General features: G+C 32.6%; 1 protein-coding gene and 1 pseudogene across 2 annotated transcripts in view; both read right to left on the bottom strand.

The window, feature by feature from the left end:
* Nucleotides 1-11,253: 11,253 nt before the first annotated feature.
* LOC18594376 (LEAF RUST 10 DISEASE-RESISTANCE LOCUS RECEPTOR-LIKE PROTEIN KINASE-like 2.3) lies at nucleotides 11,254-21,360 on the bottom strand (annotated as a pseudogene). Its single transcript, XR_016027642.1, has 6 exons — nucleotides 21,060-21,360; nucleotides 20,136-20,322; nucleotides 14,882-15,550; nucleotides 14,428-14,519; nucleotides 14,285-14,314; nucleotides 11,254-12,608 (listed from the first exon to the last, which is right to left on the bottom strand). The product of XR_016027642.1 is annotated as an LEAF RUST 10 DISEASE-RESISTANCE LOCUS RECEPTOR-LIKE PROTEIN KINASE-like 2.3 (transcript).
* The window catches only part of LOC18594371 (rust resistance kinase Lr10-like), a 61,261-nt gene continuing 50,476 nt past the window's right edge, over nucleotides 16,920-27,704 (bottom strand). The window contains exon 5 of the transcript XR_016027417.1: nucleotides 16,920-17,164. The gene's annotated coding sequence lies outside the window, so the exon portion shown is untranslated. The remainder of the gene's footprint in view (nucleotides 17,165-27,704) is intronic.

Here is a 27,704-nt window from a genome sequence, read left to right as displayed (position 1 = left end):
AGTATAAAAGAGTCTTCCAATGGTTAAAAATTAGTTTTTTGAGAGAATTAAAAGCTTTCAAGTCATATAGAGCAGAAAAACCAAAAAGTCTCCTCTGCACCTCACTGCACTTAAACGCCCATCTTTTGTATTTGTATTCTACACTCAACCTTGTACCATTTAGATCAACTTGTGATCATAGGTACTTTCATTTTACTTCTTTTCTTGTATTTTTAGAGTGAGCGAGTCACTCTAAAGGTTGTTTCAAGCTAGGTTTGCTTGAATGTGTTAAGGTTCTAACTTAGCCTTGAAAAGTTACGTGTTGGGTTTTAGTTTAGCCCGTGAAAAACTATTTTGAAAGGTTTTGCCTAAGCCTTGTAAAAGCCATTATAAAGCTTGGTGAAAGCTTGTGAATTTCACTGGTTTTTAGTGGATTTGTTTAAAAAATCCTTAGTTAGATAATCAAGGTAGTAGATGTAGGTCTTAAACCAAACTACTCTAAATTGTTGCGCATTGTCTACTCTATTTTTATTTTTTTTATTCTGAAAATCATTTCCTCATCTTGTCAAGAGCCGAATTATGCTATTCACTCCCCTCTAGCATATATAATTGGGACCAACACCTCCTGTCAACTTGATCGAGGGGACACAAGGTGTTATGGTTAAAAATGATGACAGAGTGCTGAACTTGATCCAAGAGGTAGCTGGTTTTGTTAGGGAACAACAACAACATCTACAATTGGTCCAACAAGTTGATAATTCTACTAAGTGGAAAGCCTTGGGTGAGTTTAAGAAGATAACCATTCCTCTTTTCTATGGTTTCACAAACCCTGATGATGCAAAACTATGGATTGAAGAGATGAAGAAAGCTTTTGATGCCATGCATTCCAGTGATGAAGACAAGGTTAGATTTGTAGTCTATCTGTTGCAAGGAAGTGCCTATAATTAGTGGAAAAGAGTAACGCGCACTCATGAGAATGGCCTTAAGTTCTTTAACTTGGGGAATTTTTGCTTTACTTTTTATGCTAGTTATTTTCCTCAGAGCAAGCTGTTATAGTTGGAGAGGGAGTTCCTTAGTCTTGTTCAGTGCAATATGACAATGGATGACTATGAGGTTGAGTTTGATCAATTGTCCAAGTTTGCCACTACTTTGATTTCTGATGATGAGAATAGGGCCAAGAGATTCAAAAATGGTTTAAATGCTCACATTCGCAGAGGCTTAGCTCCATTGCATTTGATCAGCTATAATGAAATGGTTGGTAGGGCATAATCCTTAAATGTTGTAAGGAGAGAGACTTAAGAGGTAATGAGGGATTTTTAAAAAAAGAAGGGCAAAGATTCAGACTTTCGAGGCAAGAGAGGTTTTGGTAGTCTTTCTAAATTTCAAGTTATTGAAAAGTCTCGAGCTTCTACTACTTTTAAGGATAGACTTTCTCCTCGAGGAACTCAATCATACCATGGAAAAACATCCCAACAGGGCTTAGGTGTTCAATGTGTGGTGGAGGACATCGAGCTGCTGAATGTAGGTGTGTTACTAGTGCTTGTTTTAGATATGGCCAACAGGGCCATTGTATTGCTGATTGTCCTTTAGTCTTTCAAGAATCTCAATCTGTGTGGAGGCCACAATACTCCCGAACCTTTGAAACTACAGTGCAAAGGACTCAGCCCACTCATGTTGTTCAGATTATGCAAGCACCTTCTTTTGCACATTAAAAAGTAGGAAGACCTTGCACCCAGGGGAGTGCTTATGCTATCACTCAGTTGGATGTATAGGCATCCAACACCGTTGTCTAAGGTACAATGCTAGTTGCCTCAACTTTTGCTCATGTGTTGTTTGATACTGGTGCATCTTATTCTTTTGTATTTGATACATTTGTTTGAAAGTTTGCTCTGCCTTGTATGTTTTTGGATTATGAACTATGCGTAGACACTCTAGTTAGATGTGAAATTATCTCAGATTAGATTTGTAAGATGTGTGTGGTAAGGATTGACGATAGAGAATTGCTTACAGATCTTCATGTTTTAGGTATGTAAGATTTTGATGTAATTCTGCGAATGGATTGGTTAGTTGCAAATTTTGCTAAAGTTGACTATCAAGGGAAAAGGGTGGACTTTGAGATTCTTGGGGAAACACTTTTTTGTTTTCGTGGTAGTGGTACTTACACTCCTTTGCGAGTCAACTCTGCTTTGAAAGCTAGGCGATTGCTTACTAGTGGTTGTAAAGGATTTTTGGCAACTATTACAGACACTAGAATGAAAGAGCTGATGATTGAAGAGACTCTTATCATGGAGGAATTTCTTGATGTTTTTCCTAAAGATCTACCTAGTTTACCTTCTGATAGGGAGATTGATTTCTCTATTGATTTGGTTCTAGGAACTGGCCCTATTTCTAAAACTCCTTATAGAATGGCTTTTGTAGAATTAAAGAAGCTAAAAGAGCAGTTGCAAGAACTTCCTGATAAGGGCTTTATTAGACCTAATGTATCTCCTTGGGGAGCACCAGTGTTTTTTGTGAAGAAAAATTATGGGAGTATGAGGTTGTGCATTGATTATCGGGAGTTAAATAAGGCAATTGTGAAGAATAGGTATCCTTTACCTCAGATAGATGATTTATTTGATCAACTAAAGGGCACTCAAGTGTTTTCCAAAATTAACTTTGGTTTGGTTATCACCAGTTGAAGGTGAGAATTCAAGATGTTCCCAAAACAACTTGTCGTACCCGATATAGGCATTGTGAGTTCCTTGTTATGCCTTTTGGGTTGACAAATGCTCCAACTGCTTTTATAGATTTGATGAATATGGTTTTTAAACCTTATTTGGATAAGTTTGTGGTTTTTTATTGATGATATTCTACCGTATTCCCCTAGCTCAGCAGATCATGAACAACATCTAATAGTTGTTTTAGAGACTTTGAGGCAGAAGCAGTTGTTTGCTAAATTGAAGAAATGTGAATTTTGGCTTTCTAGTGTTGTTTTCCTTAGGCATGTGGTGTCGAAAGATGGGATTTCGGTGGATTCAAAGAAAGTTGAAGTAGTGGTGAATTGGACGAGACCAAATAATATTTCTAAGATTCATAGTTTTTTGGGTTTAGTAGGATACTATAGGCGATTTATAGAGGATTTTTCTCGTATTGCCTTATCTTTAACTAGATTGATACGGAAAAGGATTTGTTTTGAGTGGACAAATAATTGTGAAAAGAGCTTTGAAGAGTTAAAGAAAAGATTAGTATCTGCTTCTATATTTACCATACCTACTAGTGGTAAGGGATTTGTTATATAGTGATGCTTCCAAAAAAGGACTTGGGTGTGTTCTTATGCAAGATGATAGGGTGATCGCTTATGCTTCTAGGCAGTTGAAGCTTTCTGAGGAGAATTATCCTACTCATGATCTAGAGTTGGAAGCAGTGGTTTTCGCATTAAAGATTTGGAGACATTAATTGTATAGTGAGTCTTGTAAGGTATTTACAAATCATAAACTTTTGAAGTATCTTTTCGTACAGAAGGAGTTGAATATGCGACAAAGAATATGGTTAGAATTGTTGAAGGATTATGACTTGACCATTAATTATCAGCCAGGTAAGTTAAATAGAGTTATTGATATTTTAAGTAAAAAGACGTCTAGGAACATCGCCACAATGATTACTTCCTAAAAATAGATTTTGGAGGACTTGCGGGAGATGGACATTGGTGTACATATGCAGGGTTCTGGAGCATTATTGGCTAACATATAAGTATAGCCAACTTTAATTCACCGACTTAAAAAAGCCCATGCAGATGATCTCCGACTTCAACATTTTAAACTTAGGGTTGAATCTAGTTTGAAACCAAACTTTAGGATTCATGATGATGGTGCTTTGAGGATTGGTGATAGAATTTGTGTTCCCGATGATGTAGAATTGAAAAGAGAAATTTTGGAGGAAGCCCATTATAGTAATTATACAATCCATCCTAATGGTACCAAGATGTACAGAGATTTGAAGAACACTTTTTGGTGAAATAATATGAAGAGAGAGATTGCACAGTTTGTAGCCAAATGTCTAACATGTCAGCAAGTTAAGGTTAAACATTAGAGGCCAACAGGGTTATTGCAACCTTTTCCTATTCTAGAATAGAAATGGGAACGAATTACTATGGACTTTATATCTGGTTTACCGAGAACCCTAAAAGGTAATGATGGCATCTGGGTGATTATTGATAGATTAACAAAGTCTACTTACTTCTTGGCTATTCGTACGGGAATGTCATTGGAAAAGTTAGCAGAGTTATATGTGGAGCAGATTGTGAGACTACATGGGGTGCTAGTGTCCATTGTCTTTGATCTAGATTCTCGATTTATGGAAAAAATTTGGGAGAGTTTGGGTAAAGCTTTGGGTTCCAGACTTAATTTTAGTACTACTTTTCATCCTCAAACAAATGGTTAGTCCGAGAGAATTAATCAAATTCTTGAGGAAATGTTAAGAGCTTGTGTCATGGATTTTGGAGGTTCTTGGGATCAACACTTGTCATGGACGGAATTTGCTTATAATAATAACTATCAATCTAGTATCCAAATGGCTCAATTTGAAGCTTTATATGGTAGCAAGTGTAGGTCACCTATTTGTTGGGATGATGTGGGTGAAAGATAGTTATTGGGTCTAGATCTTATTCAACAAGTAGTTGAAAAGGTTCAATTAATCAGAGAACATCTTTGTACAACTCAGAGTAGACAGAAGAGTTATGCAATCAATAGAAGAAAGAAGTTAGAATTTGAGGTTAGAGATCATGTCTTCTTGCAAGTTTCACCTACTCGAGGAGTAATGTGATTTGGGATTCAAAGAAAACTTAGTCCTTGTTATGTGGGTCCGTTTGAGATTTTGGATAGGTTTGGTGATGTGGCTTATAGGTTGGCACTTCCACTTACTCTATCGAGAGTGCATAACGTGTTTCATGTTTCTTTATTGAGAAACTATGTTTCAGATCCTAGTCATGTAGTGGAGTTAGCTCCTTTGAGACTTAAAGAAGATTTGTCCTATGATGAGTGTCCTATATGTATTGTGGATAGAAAGGAGCAAGTTCTAAGAAAGTGGACTATTCCTTATGTTCAAGTCCAATGGAGTAATCATACAGAACGAGAAACGACTTGAGATTTAGAAGAAAATATAAAAAAGAAGTATCCTTACCTTTTTGAGGACCAAGGTAAAAGTTTAAGGGACTAAACTCCTTTTTAAGGAAAGGATGTGTCATAGCCTAATTTTCTAGCTGTGACCGGCACAAGGGCCCAATGGGCATAGCCCACTAAGCCCAAGCCAATCTTTTTATGTAATCTTGTCATTTATTTCATCCATCAATCCTAAAGTCATATATAGTAATTCCATCTATAAATACTTTAATAATGTACTATGACAACTAAATACTTGCATTTGTTTTAACCCCAAGTATTATCATTCATTGCCATTTCATAATGGCATCATCAACCAAATATACATATATCACTTGCAACATAGTTTTAGCATTTCACATTTAATGTGCGTATACACATGCAAAAAAACCTCCTAACGACCAGTGGAGTGACTTTGGGTGGGGGATGCAACTACTGAATGCCATGATACCTACCAAAGGGTGAATACTAGAGGACACCTCAATCTAGGTCCCAATTGCCTCCGAATCTAAAAACATGAAGTTTAAAAGAGTGAGTATAAACCTAGTGAGTGAACATAGGAAGGGAACAATCATCAATACGTGAAGTTTTAGAAAACATGATGTACTTATGTTGAAAACAATGCAATTGAGCTTTATTCCTTGTTAAAACCCCTTAATTAAACTCTTGATTATTTAATGCCTTAGTGTTGAAAGATCCATGATCAATAATGAAGTTAAAGAGAGAAAACTACAGTAGAGTTCAAGCAAGGCAAGCATAGCAGAGCAAATCTCGCTACAGCGAGGATGAATTTCGCTGCAGCGAGGAACAAGGCCATTAGGTTAGAAGAATTCTTGTCACAATGAAAATCCATTTTTGCTGCAATGAAAATTGATTTGAAAGCATTTATCAAATTTTAACATTCAATTTTCAGTGTAAACACATAATATTTTCCCTAACCTTTCTATGTATGTGTATACATGTATATAACTCCTATCTCACCAGCTCATGTGCACTTCCACACCACACATAGCTAGAATCATCTTGTGCACTCCCACATCGCACAAGGTAATATCATCGGTGTGTGCACTCACACAGCACACCACTATCACCATCATGTGCACTCCCACATCACACATGGCATACATCATCAGTATGTGCACTCACACAGCACACCACTATCACCATCATGTGCACCCCCACACCACATACAGCATACATCATAAGTGTGTGCACTCACACAGCACACCACTATCACCGTCATGTACACTCCCACACCGCATATGCACGGTTACAATTGTCACCCAATGGTGCCATTCAATGCATCACATAAACATCAACATAATGTAGACACACATGAATTCATCACATTCATATTTCACAACATAAAAACATTTCATCAAGGGCTTGTTCCCATGTAATTTTTAAAGAAAAACCAACAAAATATGTCAAACCCTATTCTATAAAATAATTACGATGTCATTTACATGCTCAATAGAATGGTCACATATTTAGGAAGTTTGAGAAATCGTTAAAAAACGATATTGCCCCTAATGGTATCATTAAGTCGATTAAGCCTCGAACTAGTTCAAATAGGAATTTTAAGGTGAAATTAAGAGTTTCACGGTTCAGGGATGACTCAAAATGGTAATTCGGAGTTCGAGGATCAATTTGGAGTCAAACCGAAATTTTCACTATCCAAGGGCAAAATGATCATTTGCCACTTGGGGACAAAATGAAAATTTTTAAAAAAGATTTTTTTGGCCCCATTTGACTTATTAGAGTATGATTTGAAGTTTAGAAGTGAAAAATTTTAATTACGATATAATTTGGAGTATAGGGGCGAAATGGTAATTTTGCCACTTCGGGGGGCAAATCGGTAAATTTTCACCTCGACACTTGTCAAGGCCAAGGGATTTTATTCATCATGGAAATGGATAAACATGAGAAATGTGTGGTGGAGAATTAAAGAATTAAAAGTCAAATATTTAAAATTTGAACCAATAAGAAAATGCCCTGTGTCATGTTTTTATTATTTTATTATCTCTTTATAAAAAGGCAAAAAATCAGCCTATTTCTCCCATAGTGATCAGCCAAACCAGAAAAGAAGAGAAACCAAGGAAAAACAAACCCTAGGTGGGACAAATCAAAGAGAAAGTGTTGGAATTCAAGGATTTGATCAAGCAAAGGTGGTGAGCCATTAGATACGGGTAAAGGACTGTACCCGCGGACTGAAAATAGGAGTATATCGACTCCTAGAACTGTGAGTGGACAACTTATCGTCTTAAATATCTAGAGTTATTGTACTTGTTTGATGCTTTTATTGAATGGTAAGTTTAAATTATAAAATATTATGTTTTTCAATTAAAATATTTTTTAATAAAAATGAGATTTATACTGGTTTTGAAATCAAATATTGTTTTGAAAAAATTGAGAATATGGAGACTGTGTTGAATTTATGATTTTATATGTTATTGAAATTGTGGCTTATGACACTATGGTAGCATGATGGCTAAATTTTTGGGGTTGGCATGAAATATATGAATAGTTTTGGATTGGTCTCGGTAGACTGGATTACATTTTATTCGCCATATTATGCTACTGGAATTTTTATGGGTCTGGTGGTATATTAAACGGTCACTGCAGCGGTGGGGGTTTCCGTGGACTGCCTATGAGAGGATCACGGTAACTTAATTATATATTTACCTCCGGGGGGAGATGTTGGGTGAAGTATCTCCTGAGGTATGATTTGAGTGCACCTCACGTTCGGGCCACCACGTGAGAGTGAGACTCAGCCAACGCCAAGGAACGGCTGTGTGTCAGATGTGAAAACATGTTTATGGGCATGGGTCATTGAACAGCCTTGGCGGTCTCAGTGGGATACCTTGACGAAGGTACCCACGAGAATGATTCTGGCAGGGGCAAAGTTTAAGAAATTCATAAGCTGAAAAATTTTGAGAAGAAGAAATTGTTTGGTATAGATCGAAACGAATTTTACGTTATGAACATTATTGAAATATAACGTTTTTTTTAATATTGTCTCCATCTACTCGGCTGTAGATGCTTTTGATGGTAATTGTTTACTCACTGGGATTATGTAATCATAATCTCACCCCTCTTCCTATCCATTTTTCAAGCTCAGGACAGTTTGTTGATAGTTGATTAAGACGAGAATTAATCTTGGAGTTGCATCATAGGAAGTAAGGGTTCGTAGCTCTACGCCTTCTTAGTTAGTTGGGGGCCCACGTGTCACTGTAAACGAAATTTCATACTTTAATTATCTTTATTACTATATGAATAAATTTATTTTACTATTACGCTACAAAAGTTATTTTAAGAAGACTTTGAAAATATTGTATTTTAAGAAAATAGAATATTTTATTTAATGTTTTTATTATATTTAAATAGCTATAATTTTACTTTAAACGAATGTTTTAGACTTCAAAATTTAATTTAAATCATGAAATATGTGTTTCCACTTACATATTACATTTTTACGGATTTCAAAATTTCAAAAAAAAATAACGAAAATGCCCCTGTGAGCTAGAAAATAATATTTTATTGTTTTGAGTTGGAAACAACTTATGATTTCTTGAAATGTGAGATTTAATAACTGTCACTCACCGGGGAGATGCGGAAGTTGATGCTAAGCCTTGCGGGATTTCGATCAGCATTCGGAGTAATGAGTGCTTATCGGGACGTTACGACGGTTGTCACGAGCCCGATAGGAGTTCCGGGTCGTGATAAAAATATTTCAAGTGGTTCAATCAAGCATATGATCATTTATTCCAAAACATTTTAATGCAAGTTCACTCACAGTGTCTTTGTTGATGCTTTGATCGACTCTAACTGAGTCTAATGCTCCGAATGGAGATGTGGAGTCTCGTTGGAACCTATCACACACAATAGCATTACACCAACTCAATTTACATAAATACTATTCCAAAAGTTGTTTCTTAAATCAAGTTTTACTAGTTATTCCTAACTAACTTCCAATTACCATTTCAGTAGTCATTGTTCACAGTAGACATGATTAAATAACCTTCAACAATAAATCAGCCCACAAACCTAATTATTGGCCATCATCAACAACTCAAAAATTAAATCTAACTCATTACTCACCTTGGTGGTTTTATAGTGGAATTCTTTTTAAAAGTTCTTCAAGCTATCAAGGAAAGTCTATATCTCTCTCTCTCAAAATGTTTAACTAGTGAGAGAAAGTGCAGAGGAAGAACTTTTGAGTGTTCTTGGAGTGTAAAAGTGAAAGAGTATGAAAAACCTATGAAAAAGTGTACAAAAGCATGAGAATCAGAGTTAATTTGAGAAAGTTATGGAGGCTTTAAGGTTTCTTTCCATGGAAGAGGGAAAACGTTTAGTGAGGAAAAAGGATAGGAAGAAGAAGAAAAAGCTGCTAGAAGTGAAGAGAAGGTGCTGGAAAAAATGAGATATTTATCCTAAAGTCAATCAAAGTTTCACGTAGTTTACAAAAATACCCCTTTTTGTTCTTCTAGTGCAGTGCCTTCACTTTGACAAAGATTTTGACTACTTTTTGATTAGAACTGGGTAAAGTAATAAACACCAAAGTTGTAGCCCTGCCTCTTATCTTTCTAATGGTCTAAACCTTATGTCATTTGGACTTCTGTAGTGGGAGATATGCTTAAAAAGCCGAAACATATGCAAATATAGCAACAATTAATTATGCACATTTCTTCACCTATTGAAATTATTTTTTTGATACTACTTCTATAAAAATATAAAATAATTATAAATAACGTTAAACTAGCATCATTAACTCAAAATAAATGTTTAAATATAAATTAAACTAAACTAATAAAATAAATAAAAATACCTAAATTCAATCCTAAATCTAGTCCAACTTAGACTAATTAGGTATTTAATCTCTCATTAAATATGTGAATTTGATGCACTCAACAGTCTACCTCTAGTCATGCATCTATGGAGGTCGGGGTCTCACAGGAGGATGTAGTACACCTCACAAAATATATATTATAAAAATATTTAGATTTATTAAGCTATATTTTTATAAAAATAAATAAGTAGATGTTGTTTTAGTATTTTATTTAATTACAGTTATAACCTTGGGTGCCTTAATAATTAAAAAATAAAAAAGGGATCTTTAAGTAAATAAAGAAGTTTAATTAATGTCAGTTTTATTTATCACGTTTAAGTTAGTGGGGTTAAGGTTAGTTTATTTTACTTGATAACAACTCACTAAATCACATTAAAAAAAAAAAGATAGTGGAGGTTAGGTTAGTTTACAAGTTTAAAATAAAAGGTAGAAAAGTCGCGTCAGTTTATTTCATCAGGCTCAAACGATAGGTAATTAGAAGAGCTTAACACAAGGGAAGAAGAAAGATTGAAAAAAGAGAAAAGTATTCGAGGGATTGCTGATTAAGGTATGTTTAAGGTTGTATTTTCATAGTTTGGGCACAAAAGCCCTAAATTATTTGTGTTTTCTTAACTTTTATTCAAATCCGGTACTATTCCGGTGACTTTCTGGTGGCATGGTGGGTACCAATGGAAAGGTTTTGAAAAGATCTTTCCGATGGTCTTTGAAGCATCTCGTTTGGTTTTGTAGTTTGGAAAATACGAATTTTTAAAGTTAATTGGGAACCTAGTTTTCAACTGTTTTGACAACTCAACTTTGGGTCACAAGAACTCCATATTCCAATAACATTTTTGATTGTTTCTTTGAGGGCTTTTGTAGTATGAAATGAGATGTTAGTTACTTGCTGAGTAGTTGGACTCACACCTTCCTTTAATTTTTTTTTTCAGGTTATGATTTGGTCAACCACGCAGAATTTCAGGGAGTGATGTTTAATCTAGTAGCATTTAGATTGTCTAGGATTTATTTAAATATTATGAACATTAAACTATCTTAAATCAATATTCAGTGTTTTATTTTGACATGTAAGCTTTATGGTTTTAGAAACTTAATTTTGAATATTGTCGAATTATGATCTTTTGAATTTCTACTAATAGATTTGGTTTTATGAATAATTATGTTCTTCAGGTATTTTAGTCGCTTTCAGTTAGTGTTATAAGGTATATGTATTGGAGCCTTGTATGTTTGTAAGATTACATCTTACAGGTATGTGGCATCTGTCGTGCCTTGGGTTTGGGGTGTGACAATATAAAATAAGAGAAAAATAAAATTACATTTTCTTGCAATTTTTTTACAAGTGAGGAAATAATTTATTCCAGCAAAGGTTACATGCAGGGAAATAGAGAAGTAGCAGAAACAAAACAAAGCAAGGTAGTAGAGAGAATACAAACACTGCCCACTAGATCTAGGTGGAAACAAAAACTACGTACCACTAGAAAAACTAAATACAAAAAAAGTTGTCAGATTTAGCAAGATCACGATGTTGAGTGGTATCCCAACGACGAATATCACAAGATAGCTGAGGAAGGCCAATTGCCAAGTGTGCAAGGAGAATTCTTACTATCTTTAGTTGACATTTCCCGAGAAAGAAGGCTTGGGAGGCATTTCAAGGAGCTCAACTTCATTTTCAAGCATCTTCAAGACTTTGCTCATTGAAGGACGATTCGTGGGCTTCATCTGTATGCACCATAAGGCTACTATTACCATTTTCCTCATAATTTTGTTTTCATTTTCTATCAAATCTCCAAGCTCCATGATATCTCCTTCGTCTAATCGATCATAAATCCATGATGGAAAATATATTTGACTTGAATGTTCAGCAGCAGCATTCAAATTTTTTCTTCTTCCAATAATTTCCATTAGCATCATTCCAAAACTATAAACATCGGCTTTATATGAGATACCTCCGATATTTTTATAAAACAATTCAGGAGCCATATATCCTACTGTACCTCGTGTTGTTGTGAGAGAAATAATATCATCATCCACTGAATACAACTTTGCGAGGCCAAAATCTGAAACTTTTGGAGTAAAGTTCTCATCTAGAAGAATGTTATGTGGCTTGATATCAAAATGTAAAATTTGCATTTCACAACCTCTATGCAAATATTCAATACCTTGAGCCACTCCCAAAGCAATCTCAAACATTTTTTGCCAACTCAAGGTGTTTTTTTCAGCTGAAAATATAATTTTATCCAAGGACCCATTCTTCATGAAGTCATATACAAGAGCTTGTTTTGATCCCTTCACGCAAAATCCAATAAGTCTTACCACATTAACATGATGAATCCTTCCAATAGTTGCAACTTCATTGATGAAATCTTGGCCGTTAGCTTTTGATTTGTTTAACAATTTTATCGCAACAAGTTGACCACTTCGAAGCTTTCCTTTAAACACAGAACCATATCCTCCTTGACCTAGTTTATTCTTGAAACCATCAGTCATTCTTTTTATTTCAGAATAAGAATATTTGATAGGCATTAAATTGTTTTGACTCTGAAGAAAATTCTCAATCATGTCATCCATCGACAAATGCCTCCTTTTTAATTTTCGTCTAGCCAACATAATCAAGCAAATTATTCCCAAAAAAGTTCTTAGTAAAAGAATTCCTGTTTCTCAAAAAAGAAAAAAAAAAGGTTAGAAAACAATATGTAAATCAATTAGTTGGAAAACATGATTATAGAACATGTATATGTTATTTACAACTTTAATTTGGATATGTGCTAGCTGCCATATTTTCACAAACAAACTTTATAGAATAATTTGAGATAACGTTCAAATTTACCACCAATCTGCTTAGGGTGTGGATCAAATTTACTATTATTTTTGAACAGGTGTAATTTTTATTATCGTACTTTTTAGTTTATTTCATAACTTTTGATCACTTTTAAGTAACTCAAAAGTATAGTGAAAAAGTTGTACTCTTTAAAATACGATCATAATTTGATCCATCACTCGAAATAAAATGATAAATTTGGACAATTTTTTATTTTGATAAAAAACAACATTGTAAAAATATAGAAATACTTAACTAGAAAAAAACCTAATTAATGTAGTTAAATATTATTTATGAATCATTTATAATGGATCTTCTCTTATCTAATTATTTTATCCTTTATTGAATCTCTTGTTTATATATGAGGGCTCAAGTTACACATTAATTAAGTTTTGCACCACTTTTCAAAAAAAAAATTATTATTTTACACTTTTTTATAGTTTCATACACCACTACAACAAATTGACTTAAAACAGCACATTTTTAAAACGAGCTACTAAACATATTTTTAATAACATTTTTTTTATGTTTTTTAGAACATTTTTGTTGATTTAACTTTACTATATAAATTTTTAGATGCATTATATATAAAATGTAATGATAGAAATTGCATACACTAGTAAAGATTGCACTTTTTTATATTGCTACTAAATGTAAAAAAAGTGAAGTTAAAAATTTAAATAGTTACATTTTTTAAAGTTTTAATATACAAAAAAATATATCACTTAAAGAAGTGTAATTAAAACCCAATTTTTTTTATAATGTATGATTGATATTTTAACAAACCAACACTATTCATAACCATCATGCATATGAAGTTTGAAGTCAATGCAATATCCATATCACAATGGTCCACAAATATTGTTTTTTAATATATATTTAACGGTTAAAATTTTATTATTATCATGGAAATAATTGCATATTTTGTAAATTTAATTAAGTTTACATTGATATATATGAATCTCTCTTTTTATGCGTGTGCGCACGTCTGCGTGCATAATACTTAAAGAAATCCCTAAACTATTTTAAAAAATTTAAATAATTTCTTACTTTTTATTACACACAATCATGTCTATATAATTTTAATTTGGACCAAATAAGCTGTTGTGACTAATAGTTGACTAATTATTTTTTTTTGGTTCAATAATTGACTAATTATTATTAGTTAAAATGTCGCTTTTTCATTTTATATCATGTGATGTTGACATGGTATATTGATATGTTATAGTATGTAGTATGATGATATGACCACATGGTAGTTTCACCCTTCATGTTAGCATTATATCAACGCCACATTTGTATAAAATGATAACTAATGTTTTAACTGACAACAGTTAGTTAACTTTTAGTTATTTATAAGGACATATTTGGTTCATAACAAAAATATAAAGATTTAATTGAACACCATAAAAGCATAAGCGCTTATTTAAATTTGTTAATAGTTTAGAAAATTTTTAATATGTAATAATTCTAGAATTTTAGAGTAAATAAAAGTGTAGAATTTAGTACCTGTAATTGCCAGACAAAGAATCTGGATTCCTGGTAAGATATTACCAATTGGAAAAATAAGTGATAATAGATACTATATAGGAAAGTAAAGGCAAATCCAATAATAATCAAATTATTATTGAACTCAATAAAAGAAAGGATACCTTTAAAAGGTGCATAGAAATAATCTGGTTGAAACAAAGCCATGATGCTTGCAATATATAAAAACAGCGGACGCAACAACAGCACGAGCCATCTATAATTAATATTCAAGAAAGCACATAAAAAACTTTAATCCATAATAAGGCCATGAAATGCGCACTTTTACTGTTTAAAATTTTTAAATGCTTTTGTTTAAATTTTACACTAAACATATTTAGAGTAAAAGTAAACAATTAAAGTCTGAAATAGCGGTAATAAATATTTGTGATTCTAAATTAAATTTTGAAAAGGGTAACATACAATTTATATACATAGTTAAAAAAGTGATTTAGAAATATTTTCAACTTTTTGAAAAGAATTAAAAACTAAAAATAATAAATACTATTCAAAAACTAAAAAGCACCAAATATTTTGGAGTACTTAAAATTCCTCACACGTTAACAATTTTAGTCTCACCTTGGCAAAGTAAAATTCGAAGACCATGAGAGTTGGAATCCCGTCAACAGCTTTGTGTAAATACGAAAAGTAGAGAGGCCGGTGATGTTGGCCAGCATGATTGGAACCTGGGCTTCAACTCTGCATGACTCATGGAAATCTGACGCGGTTGTATTTCCATCCAAAAAGTAAAAGTAAGGAGGTTGAGAGGAAGGGGTATTGGTGCAACGAAAAGCATTGATATAAACCCAAGAGTAGTTGATCTGCATCGTGCAATTTAAGAGATACATGATGCTAAATTCAGTGGTAGGTGGGTCGAGATATATGTTTTCCGCTGAAGGGGTGTACCATGGAGAGGAACTATGAGGGATGGAGCAGTTATCGTTGCCAAGACTCACGTCTAAAAGTTGAATGGTTTCGTCACTATAAGAGATGTCTTGGACATAGAAATTCCCATGTTTCATTGGGAAAATGGTGCGGTTATTCTCGCACACTAGTTTATAGCTATTGTCACGACAGGCACGAGACTGGGTTTTTAATCGAAAAGGGTAACTGATGTTAACGTTTCCACAGAAAGAAGAGCCACAGCGCTCGTATATGGCTCTAGTGATACCTGGATCGGGGAATAGAAATGAACCATAAGCCAAGAGGATAAGTAATGGAAGTATGGAGCAAAGCATCCTAAAGTTTCAGTGGAAGAGAAGGAGATTAAGGTCCTAGTTTTGACACAGGCAAGTGAAGAAGCACTATGATGTTCTCTTAGTTTTATTGTTAACCAAGTCTTCGTTTAAAAAAGTCAGTCAACTAATTAAACCCAAAAAGTAGAACACATTTAACACTAAGCCTGCCATCGTGCTTGTGGTTGATTTTCCACGCAAACAAACAAGAAAGAAAAAATCTGTGTCGAATCAATTGGTAGTGAAACTGACAGAAAATAAAAAAGCAATTGTGAGGAATAACCCTACTTGATAAGGATATTTTAAAAATAATTATCAAAATAAATTTAATTATTTTTAATCATATTTAATCATGATTTGATAAAAATACTTTTGAAACTATTTCAAATAAATTAAATCATTCATCATAATTTCTCATCATCTGTACTTTTGATTTCTCTCTCTCACCATCCAGCTCTCTAATTTTATCGATTTTTTTATCAAGCATTTGTCTGTTATGTTTCCAATTTCTCTCTCCTGCACTTTCATGATGTCAAGTAATGGTTTTGATGTGTTTGAGTGGGTAATTATTTTAGGAATTTGATTTTTAAGTATTTTGGATAAAATTGAAGGTAAGAATGATCATATATATTTGAAATAGCTTTTAATTGGATTAATTCGAGACTTAGACACCAATAAACTCAAGAATTTGAAATTTATAAATCTACATTTTCAAAGGAAATTTTTTTCGATTTTCCACTAGGGATGCAACAAGGATATAAACTAATGAGGAATGGAGAGTTATGCTTGTCAAGGCTCACCTCTAAGACTTGTATGGCTTTTTCCACATAGAAATTCTCATATTTCATGGGGAAAGTGGAGAAATTCTCATACATGAATATTTATGTAAATATAACATAAAATCAACTGTTAGATTAACAAAATATATATCAAATAAAAAGACATAAAAAATGTAAAACTAATTTAATTTTATACCAGTATAAGTAGATCTTTCCTCATACTTTGTACATATATTTTCACTCTGTAATAAAAAATTATGCTATTTATGCATGTCAAAATTCAATATTGACTTTTCAAAAAAAAAAAATTCAAATTTGTCGCACAGACAAATATAAAGTCAGTCAAGCTATTGAATGACTATCTAAAATAATCAGCTCTTGAAAATTTTTTGTTAGATATTAAAATTTGAAGACAAGTTGCAACCAGTCAAACAAGAAAAATGAGAAAAATATCTATTCAAATGATACCTTTAATCATTAGCCATGCTTCTACAATTATTTTTGTAAGTTTCGCAGTAATGTAATCAAATAAAATTTTTAATATTTTTTTATGTATTTTACACATAATATAATAAAATGATTTCGTTTTGATCTTTTTATCAAATTGTGCCATTAACAATGATAAAATATTATAGTATAAATTATGTAACATATCACGTGAATATTCTGTCCTTACATTTCCATTAGTTGTTAACCAGAGAATAATTTGACTGAAGAAACAAAATAAAGTGGAGAGGAACATCGATTGGTGCAATGGAAAGCATCAATGTAAACCGAAGAAATCATCTTCATCCTGCAATTTAAGAGATACGCATGACCCTATATTGACGTGCATGTATACATATGATGTGGGAGATGTATACCCTATCTCCTAACGAGTGGCATGGTAAGCTTTTTCCACAAGGGGTGTAGCAAGGATAGAAACTATGAGGAATAGAGCAGTTATCCTTGTCAAAACTCACCTCTAAGACTTATATGGCTTTTTCCACATAGAAATTCTCATATTTCATGGGGAAAATGTGTGGTTATTCTGTTGGTATATGCCTTTGAGCCAATTGGATTGATCAAGAAATATATATTGTCATTTAATGCATACTTAATTGTATAACTATATGTGATAGAGGTTTTCCTTCATGTTAGTGCAATAATAAGGAGTTGTTAAGTACTAATTGGATGAAGCCCATGGAACATAAAGGCCTTGAAAGAGAATTGTAAAATTGTTACAAGTATGAGATCACTATGCATTAAAGCCATGTTCCTAAAATTGTTCTTAGTCATTGTATTGTCAAGACAAGGCATTGACAATGCTCAAAGGCTGGTACATGTTAAGCCTCCTTACTTGAGAAGTAAATAATCGATCTCATAGATTGAAGTATATGGGATACTTAAGGATAACGAGTAAGTGCTTGTTAAAGAACAAGTTCACTGAACATGGCCTGCTATAAGAACTCCATTTGGTATTTCACTCAAGTGTCTATGAAAAATGTTCTCATGTTCCTAAAATTGTTCTTAGTCATTGTATTGTCAAGATAGGGCATTGACAATACTCAAAGACTGGTACATGTTAAGCCTCCTTACTTGAGAAGTAAACAATCGATCTCATAGATTGAAGTATATGGGATACTTAAGGATAACGAGTAGGTGTTTGTTAAAGAACAAGTTCACTGAACATGGCCTGCTATGAGAACTCCATTTGGTATTTCACTCAAGTGTCTATGAAAAATGTTCTCATGTGATAGTCGGTCAACTAGTCCTTAGACTTGAGACACTAGGTCATCTTGTATGGGGAATAACATATTTTGATTTCACCCCTACAGATTTGGAAAACACCAAATGCCTAAACAGGGTGCTTTTGGGTATGCCATGAAGCATGCGAAGGTGAATGAGTGGTCAAGAAAGGATTCATCACCCCAAGTAATATGAAGGGATGTATCTCACTTGTTCTCAATTCTTGATTAACTTGTATAAAGTCTTTGGCCAAAGCATGATGAATTTGAGGAAAGTTAGTTTCCTAAATTCATAAGGTTAGTCATGAATTATGAGAACTAATATGGAATATCATAAGTAAACACCAAGTCATGCTTAATGACATATCTGAGATATTTGATGAAATGACCGTATTGCACTAAAAGGCTTATCACTGAAGAGCTTTGTCAAATTCTTTAATTGACTTTCTAACATTTTGGTAGTTATAATGTATTGCTAGATGCCGCTCATGGTCTATAAATATAAATTAATTATCAAATTGATATTTGATTATGATTTATATTTATTGCCAACATGTTAAAAGTCTAATGGGTCACACACATTAAGTGACATGTTTAAGATTAAATAAGGATAATTAATTAAGTTGGACTTAAATTAAAAGAGACCAAAATAAAGTGAAAAATTAATTGAGTTCTTAGAGACTTAATTAAATTAAAATACAACTATTGTGTTTAAAGTTACAACTTAGTTTGGTTATATAAATATGTTATGTTAGCAAACTGAAAACTTTAAGCCTCAAACCACTTCTCAGCTCTTTCATAAAATAAGAAAAAGAAAATAGTATTCTTTGTTTGAAAAAAATAAGATTCGGTAAGAAGTTTTGGTCCTTTTGTTTTAGAAACAAAACTTGCTAGCACAAGTAAAATCCTACCTTTGAGAAGGTCTTATTCAATCACTGTGTGGATTACTGTTAAAGGCCAAACACTTGGATGGCTGAAGATTTGACAAATCCTAAAGGTGAAGAAGCAAATATTTTGGATTTAATTGGCTCTTGATTATGATATCTAGTTGAACATTTTAGAGAGAGAGGGAGACTTTCCATAATAGCTTGGAAAACTCTTGAAAGGAACTTAACAACAAATTCACCAAGGTGACTATTGAGTTAGGGTTGATCTTTAGGTTGTTGAGGATGGTCAATAATTAAATTGTAGATTGTTTTATTGCTGGAGGTTATTTATTTATTTCTAATGTGACTAAAATAGTGTGAATAGATGGTCAATCAAATGGTAATTAGAAGCTAGTTAAGAATAACTACCAAAACTTAATTTAGGAAAATAGCTTTTGGAATAATATTCATGTCAATTGAGTTGGTGTGCTGCTATAGTATGTGATAGGTTCCAACGAGGCCCCACACATCCACTCGGAGCAATAGTCAAAGTAGGAGTCGACCAAGCATCAACAAGACATGTGAGTGAACTTGCATTTCAAAATGTCTATTTTTTCAATATTTTTAACAATTGAAATTTTATTTTATCAAATAAACATAATCATTTTCAATTAATTTGAAATCTGTTATGCATGCTTTATGTGAATATAGTTTAAAATCAACGATTGGATTAATAAAATATAAATTGCATAAAAAATATAAGAGTGTAAAATTAATTTAATTTTATATAGATATAAGTACATCTTTCCTTTACTTTATATGTACATTTTCACTATGTAATAAAAAAATTATGCATGTCTAAAATTCAAAGTTATCTTTCAAAAAAAAATTCTAAGTTGTCTTTTAAAAAAATTCAAATTTGTTGCACAGACCAATATGAAATCAGTCAAGCTCTTGAATGACTATAAAAAATACTCTCAGTCTTGGATTTTTTTATTATTTATTTAAATTTGAAGACAAGTTACGATCAGTCGGACACGAAAAAGGAGAAAATTATCTATTCAAATAATGCCCATAATCATTAGACATGCTTCTACAATTATTTTTGTAACTTTCACAATAATGTAATCAAATTAAATTCGTAATATTTTTTCATGTATATAATATTTTAAAATAATTTTATTTTGATCTTTTTATCAAATTGTCCCATTAACAATATAAAATACTGAAGAAACAAAAGAAGATGTAGAGGAACACCGATTGGTGGAATGAGAAGCATCGATATAAACCGAAAGTTCATCTTCATCCTGCAATTTAAGAGATAGATGACCCTATATTGAGGTGCATGTATACATATGATGAGGGAGATGTATACCATATCTTCTACCAAGTGGTAGGCTTTTTCCACAAGGGCTGTAGCAAGGATAGGAACTATAAGGAATGGAGCAGTTATCCTTGTCAAGACTCACCTCTAAGACTTATATGGCTTTTTCCACATAGAAATTAAGTGAAGAAAATAACGTAGGCAACTGATTGATAACGAAATTGATAGCAAAGGAATTTTTGTTATTCGTCTAAGTTGGGAGACTAATGTTAACCCCTAATAAAATATAAATAAAAAACAATCCTATAAATATGTTGTGTAGTCTTAAAATTTCACCATCAACCTATTAAGTCTAAAAGAACTAATCCGTCCATATTTCACATTTTTTTATATGCATAAAAAAGTTTGAAAAGAAAGATTAAATAAGAACTAAGATAATCTTATCTTGGTAGCTCTGCTTATCATTCTGTGGCTGCAAATGAAAGCAAATCTTCCTTTGAAAATTTAATAAACTAGAGTCTAGAGCCAAAGGGGAAAAACCACACTACAATAACTTTGGCATTTAATTTTTTTAAGATGTTATTAAAAGTGTTTTAATTAGGATAGAACTTTACAAATTTGGCTGCTCTATACAATCTTTTATTGGAAGTATTTTGGACAAAAAAATTGCAGTTAAAGAGAGATTTACAAGCATATATAGTGACAAAGACTGCTGTTTTATAAAAGCTGTTAATTATATATGAAAAAGAATTGCACCCAAAAAGTTTAAGCAACAAATACCATAGATACAAACATACATAAAAATATAATATAAGAAGAATTGTACCGTTATTATAAGAGATGTCTTGGGCAAGGAATTTCCCATATTTCATGGGGAAAGTGGTGCGGTTATTCTCGTCACACTCGACTTCAAGCTCACGGTTTCCACACCTGAGAGGTTGGCTTTTTATCTGAAAGGGCTTTTTGATGGTAACTTCTCCACAGAAAGAAGAGCCACAGTCCTTGTTTTTGCCCCTAGCGATGCATGCATCGGGGAATAGAGATAAAGCAAAAGCCAAGAGGCAAAATAATGGAAGTTTTGCTCTTAGCATCCTAAAATTTCAGCGGGAGATGAGATTAAGGGCTTAATTAGTTTGTGAAGAAGTACCGTGATGTTCTCTTATATTTATTATTAAAACCAAGTCTTCTTCTGAAAAGTCAGTCAACTAATTAAACCCAAACCGCAAACACTTTTAACACAAACAAATAAGAAAGAATAAAATATGTGTCCAACCAATTGGTACGAAGCGAAACTGATGGAAAAGACATCTTTATAATTCATCCAAGTATATCTGCACAGTAGGGAGATTAATATAACCCTTCAATAATATAATATATAATACGACTTAAATAATATTATATATTTTGAAATTTCAAAATTTCAACATATATAAAATAATAATTCTAAACAAAATTGATCAATTTTATATTTTACATTTATCTTTTTATTAAGTATAGATTTTTGGTAGATATTAAAATTTGCAGGCAAGTTACAACCAGTCAAACAAGAAAAATGAGAAAAATATCTATTCAAATAATACCTATAATCATTAGCCATGCTTCTAAAATTATTTTTGTAAGTTCTGCAGTAATGTAATCAAATAAAATTTGTAATCTTTTTTTTTTCATGTATTTTACACAAAATATAATAAAATGATTTCGTTTTGATTTTTTTATCAAATTGTGCCGTTAACAATGATAAAATATTATAATATAAATTATGCAACATATCACGTGAATATTCCATCCTTACATTTCCATTAGTTGTTAACCAGACAATAATTTGACTGAAGAAACAAAATAACGTTGAGAGGAACATCGATTGGTTCAATGGAAAGCATCAATGTAAACCAAATAATTCATCTTCATCCTGCAATTTAAGAGATACAAACGACCCTATATTAACGTGCATGTATACATATGATGAGGGAGATGTATACCCTGTCTCCTACCGAGTGGCTTGGTAAGCTTTCTTCACAAGGGGTGTAGCAAGGATAGGAACTATGAGGAATAGAGCAGTTATCCTTGTCAAGACTCACCTCTAAGACTTATATGGCTTTTTCCACATAGAAATTCTCATATTTCATGGGAAAATGTGTGGTTATTCTTGCTCACTTGTCTTCGTTCGAAAAGTCAGTGAAGTCAACTAATTAACACTTTAACAGAAGCCAATCATAGCTCTTAGCTGATTTTCCACTCAAATAGGAATAAAATCATTCGAGCAATCTTATAAATTCATTGTATAAAAAAGTTATCCTTGTCAAGACTCACGTCTAACAGTTGAATGGTTTCGTTACTATAAGAGATATGTTGGACATAGAAATTCCCATGTTTCATGGGGAAAATGGTGGGGTCATTTTGGCATACTAGTTCATAACAATTGTAACCACAACTACGAGGCTGACTTTTCAATCGAAAAGGGTAAGTGATGTTAATGTTTCCATAGAAAGTAGAGCCACAGTGCTTGTCTGTGCCTCTAGCGATGCATGCATCAGGGAATAGAGATAAAGCAAGGGCCAGAAGGCCGAATAATGGAAGCTTTGATCTTAGCATCCCAAAATTTCAGGGGAGAGAAGGAGATTAAGGGCTGAATTAGTTTGTGAAGAAGCACTATGATGTTCTCCTAGATTTATTGTTAAAACCAAGTCTTCTTTTGAAAAGTCAGTGAACAAATTAAACCCCAAAGCGCAGAACACGTTTAACACAAAGCCTATCGTAGTACTTATTAATAACTCATTGGTGATTTTCCACGCAAACAAACAAGAAAGAAGAAAATCTGTCCGACCAATTGGTGGCGAAACTATCAGAAAAGAAATCTTTCTAATTCATCCAAGTATATCTGCACAGTAGGGAGATTAATATAACCCCTCAATAAATAAAAATATATATATTTAATCGCTTAAATAATGTTATAAAATTTAGAATTTCAAAATTTCATCGCAAATATATAAAATATAATTTAAATAAAATAGATCAATTTCCTCTTAAAAAAAAACCAATTTCCATATCTTATATTTATTTTTTGTAAGTATAAAAATGTTAATTTTTTTTTGGAATGTTATGTATAAAACAGTTTAACGAGAAAGATTAAAAAAGAGTTAGGATTATGTTACCTTCATTGCTTTGCTAATTATTTCTGTGGCTGCAATTGAAATCAAATCTTCCTTTGAACAAGTGGAAAAAACACGCTATAATAAATTTACTTTTATTTTTTTTTTGTCATAACGTACCGGGTCCTAGAACTCAACCGTTAGACGTTCCGTTACGACGTGAGAAAATTTAGAGATTAAGTCGCCACCAATCTTTTTTTATCTAGGTGCGATTGGTCACCTATTAAATTGGTTTTGTTTGACGAAATTCTAAATTGACTTCAGGTCCATCGAAAGAACAATGAACTGATCTACGTACTTTATTTAGAATTGGGTTCGGGAGTATGGTTACGCACAGGGACGGATTAGCACCCCTATGACGCCCGTTCCACAAATGGTGTCATTTAATGATATATTATTCTACCCTATTGATTTTATTTTTATGTTTCCTTAATTTTATTTATCTTTTGTTAGAATATTTTACTTCATTTTTACGAGTTTAATGTGCCCTTGATGCAATTATGAAATGCTTGGCATAAAATAGAGATAATGCCAAACGAAAATCTTTTATTGAGTGTGCTTTTCGAATCCGTCCATCATATTGGTGGGATCTAGAAGTATTCTCTCATTTAGAGAAATACCTAAGAAACTCGCCTTCGCAAGTTTATTGGGTAAATCCCATCATCAGGATAGTCATTTGCGAGTAAAAAAACAGTGTTCTCATGAATGTAAATCCTAATATGGGTAAAAGTCTTTTATTAAAGATATTTCTCCGAACTCTCCCATCATACTTGTGGGATCCGGAGGTATCTTCTCACTTAGGGAGTTTATTGGAGAAATTCACCTTTGCAAGCTTCCTCGAAAAGTCCCATCATCGAAGTTTATACTCGTATACAGAATATATCTATATGCCATGACATTTAACAGTGCAACCATGGTATGTGATGCACTTGTAATTCTAATGTTTGTTCTTTATTTTATTATTTCTTCTTGTGAGCATATATACCTTGACTAAATATCTTATATTTACTTATTGTTCCATTTTTATTTCGTTATGTACTTTGCCATGTAAGTGCTTATTTATTTTACTGTATGAAATTTTCCAAAATCATATTTTTAGACCAAGTATTTTTTTATTTCATAATTGTTACTTATTTATATGTATATTATCCATTCTTTTTTTGTATTATTATTATTATTACCGAATTTCTTGTTACCATTAATTCCTTATTTCTTTTGTTTGTATATTGTGATTAATTGGTCAGTAAGTGTGTATAGTTTTTATTTATTTAAGATTAGGAACATCGAAATTCCAAATTAAGACCCTCCCATCGTACTGGTGGAGTCTTAATCGAAATCTTAACCTAAGAAAATTCACTCGGAATTACGACTTCTCACGTTCCAAATGAATATCTCATCATCGGTATTCTCACCCCGTTAACAGGATAAACGTGGCATGCGATGACAAGATAAAATGATGATTTCTATATGAACGCATTTATTAATTTAGCTGGTTCGTAATTCATGCAACAATATGTTTAATAATTTAGGATGACTTATTACCTTGGTCATATATTTATTACCATTTATTATTATTTTTTCTGATGTATATTATTTTTTAACAATGATTATTTGAGTTAATGGGCATTGGAATATAGAGTTCAGATTTATCCTGACGCTTCAGTGAAAATCCGTCTCAGACTCCACACCTAAGAAATCCACTCGAAAAAGACAACTCTTTGCCTTTTTAAGTGAAATTCTGTCATCGGATCATTCAAAATAATCATTTCATTTTTTACAATAATTATATTTACATCATGTATTTTTTATTTATTATATACTTAATTTATTCTTATTAGATATATTTTCTCTTCTATTTATTTAATTCCTTTCTATGTGGTTATATGTTTTATTATTATTATCTTACTTGGTCTATCTTTTTTTATGACTCATGATATTTCAAAATTCTATCTTGTGCTTATAACACATATGTGTAAATATATTAAGAAAATGGAAACTATTGCATAATTTCTAAACAAAGGGAAAAATCATAAACATGCAAACCAGAAAATGCCAAGCCCAAGAACAATAAGTCAAATCAACATCTAAGGAAAAGGTCCATTACCTAATAGGCCAAAACAAGCCTAAAGACCTTTGGTTTGATGGGCTCTAACCAAATGTCCAAAAACTGATCTTTCCAAGTAAACTACAAGCTTACTCTAGCTCTAAGGGGCAGCACCGGTCTGCTCCACTTCCAGGTGTCCAAGCCTCATGAAACGCACTGTATGGTGTAATGAAGACAAGTCTACTCTTGTTGCATCACTTGGGTGAAAAGGAAAAGCCTTCCTTTTCTAGCCAATGTGATGCCATTTGGAAGCCCTTTCTCTAACTATACAAGCTGATTTACTTTTTTCTTTTCTTCTTCCTCTTTCTTTTCTCTCTTCCGTCGCCTATTCTACCCTGTAACAACCCCTCCCAGGTCCTCCGAGACCTCCGAAAAGACTCACCAAGTCCCGAACAAGTTTTTCTCAAAATGCTCATTAATTCACTACATACCATCACCATTCTATATGGATACTTAAAACAATACTTTCATATCGTAACTTGAACCATAAACATAATAATCGATTCAAGCTTTAAATCATTTAATCACAAATTTATACATTGAAATCCACAATCTCTAATTATTTATTGATATCAATATCAATATCTGTTTACAACTTAATGAACAAAGAACTACGACTCAACCTCTAATAGTGGAGCGACTCCGGATAAAATGTTATGAGATGCTTTTACCTATTTGTGGTGGATCATACGTACTGATGATTACACACTAGGCCAATCCCTGTTTGCAAAAGGGAAAATAAAATGGGTGTGAGTCTCACAAACTCAGTGATCATCGACCCCATGAGTAGGCGAGGAGGGGAAACAAACATAAAGGTGAAATGTTTATAAATCCAAGAGTAAGCGAAGGAAACACACTCCATTAATCTGAGAGATTTTATTTTTTTATACCTTGCAAGTCTTAAAAATAATAAATCACAAGTAACATATGTGAAAACGATAGTAATTAAGGTACTCAAAAATCTTTCAACTTCGATATCTAGTTAACAGTAAATCCAATGGCAAGTGTAGAATAAAGAGCCTCAAACATAAAATGCGAAATGACTGATCACCAATAAATATATAAATTTCACTTGCCATTCAATGGTAAATTTCAAGTGTTAATGCCATGCATTGTGTAATAAAAATCTACAAGTGAGCATCATCTTCGGGTAGGTTTAATATAGCCCTTAGGCTTACTCTCTCAGACATCATCACCTACTCGTGGGAACTACCCACACCACCATATATAAGTCAGGGTTTCAGGTCCCCCTTTACCTATTCGTGGAAACTACCCACATCACCTAATATAAATCGAGGCTTCAAGTCTCCCTTTACCTACTTGTGAGAACTGCCCACGTCACCTAATATGAATCAGGATTTCAGGTCCCACTTTACAATCAAATATCGATAATCAACAATCACTACTTTGTGCACAAAGACCACACTTAACTTGGTGTGGTAGCAAGTCCTACCCAGAGTATCTCAATCACGTTAAAATGAAATCATTGCAATTTAATATATTTACAAAACATGACAGATCGAAAGTACTATAATCATAAATTGAATGTTATGCATATTTTATTTCAAAGCATGGCATATCCATCAAATGAACATGTTAAGTGAAATCAATAAATTTTTTTTTTCAAATCCCATGAATCAAGTAATGACCATTGGCTCAAACATCACATAAGCTTGCAAGGTATGATTTTGAAGCGAAAGCCATTGAAAGGTTTATTCCCCCGTAATTAAAACCTTGTAGATATATACTTATGTATAATATAAAAAAATAAATTTAAAATCCTTGATTGCAATCACAAACAACCTGTGGCTTTCTATTAACTCATGCTTTTCACAATTTCATCAACCATCAAATGTAATATATATATAATATATTTACAAGGATATAATTTTTAAAATTTAACACCCACTCACCTCATAATAGCGAGATATTATATCATTATTTTTTCTTACTGATCACTCGTTATTTCTTCCTACCTGCCATTGCAATGCACCACATTTACTTACTTCTCTTGAATAGTAAAACTAATTATTATTATTATTATTTTATTTTTCATTATTTTTTTTATTTTTTTTTTGTCTTTTTCTTCCTCTCTTTTCTCCCCTTACCATTGACCTTCCTTCCAGCCGACATTTCTCTTCTACTTTTCTTTCTTCCTTCCCTCTCTCTTTTTTTTCTTCTTTTTCTTCTCCCTCTTCCTTCTCTTTCGGCACCGCTA

This window comes from Theobroma cacao, chromosome 7 (genome assembly GCF_053813885.1).
Source record: "Theobroma cacao isolate CCN51 chromosome 7, ASM5381388v1, whole genome shotgun sequence".
Lineage (NCBI taxonomy): Eukaryota > Viridiplantae > Streptophyta > Magnoliopsida > Malvales > Malvaceae > Theobroma > Theobroma cacao.
The sequence above is the reverse complement of the archived record's forward strand: the minus strand, read 5'-3'. Positions and strand labels throughout refer to the sequence as shown.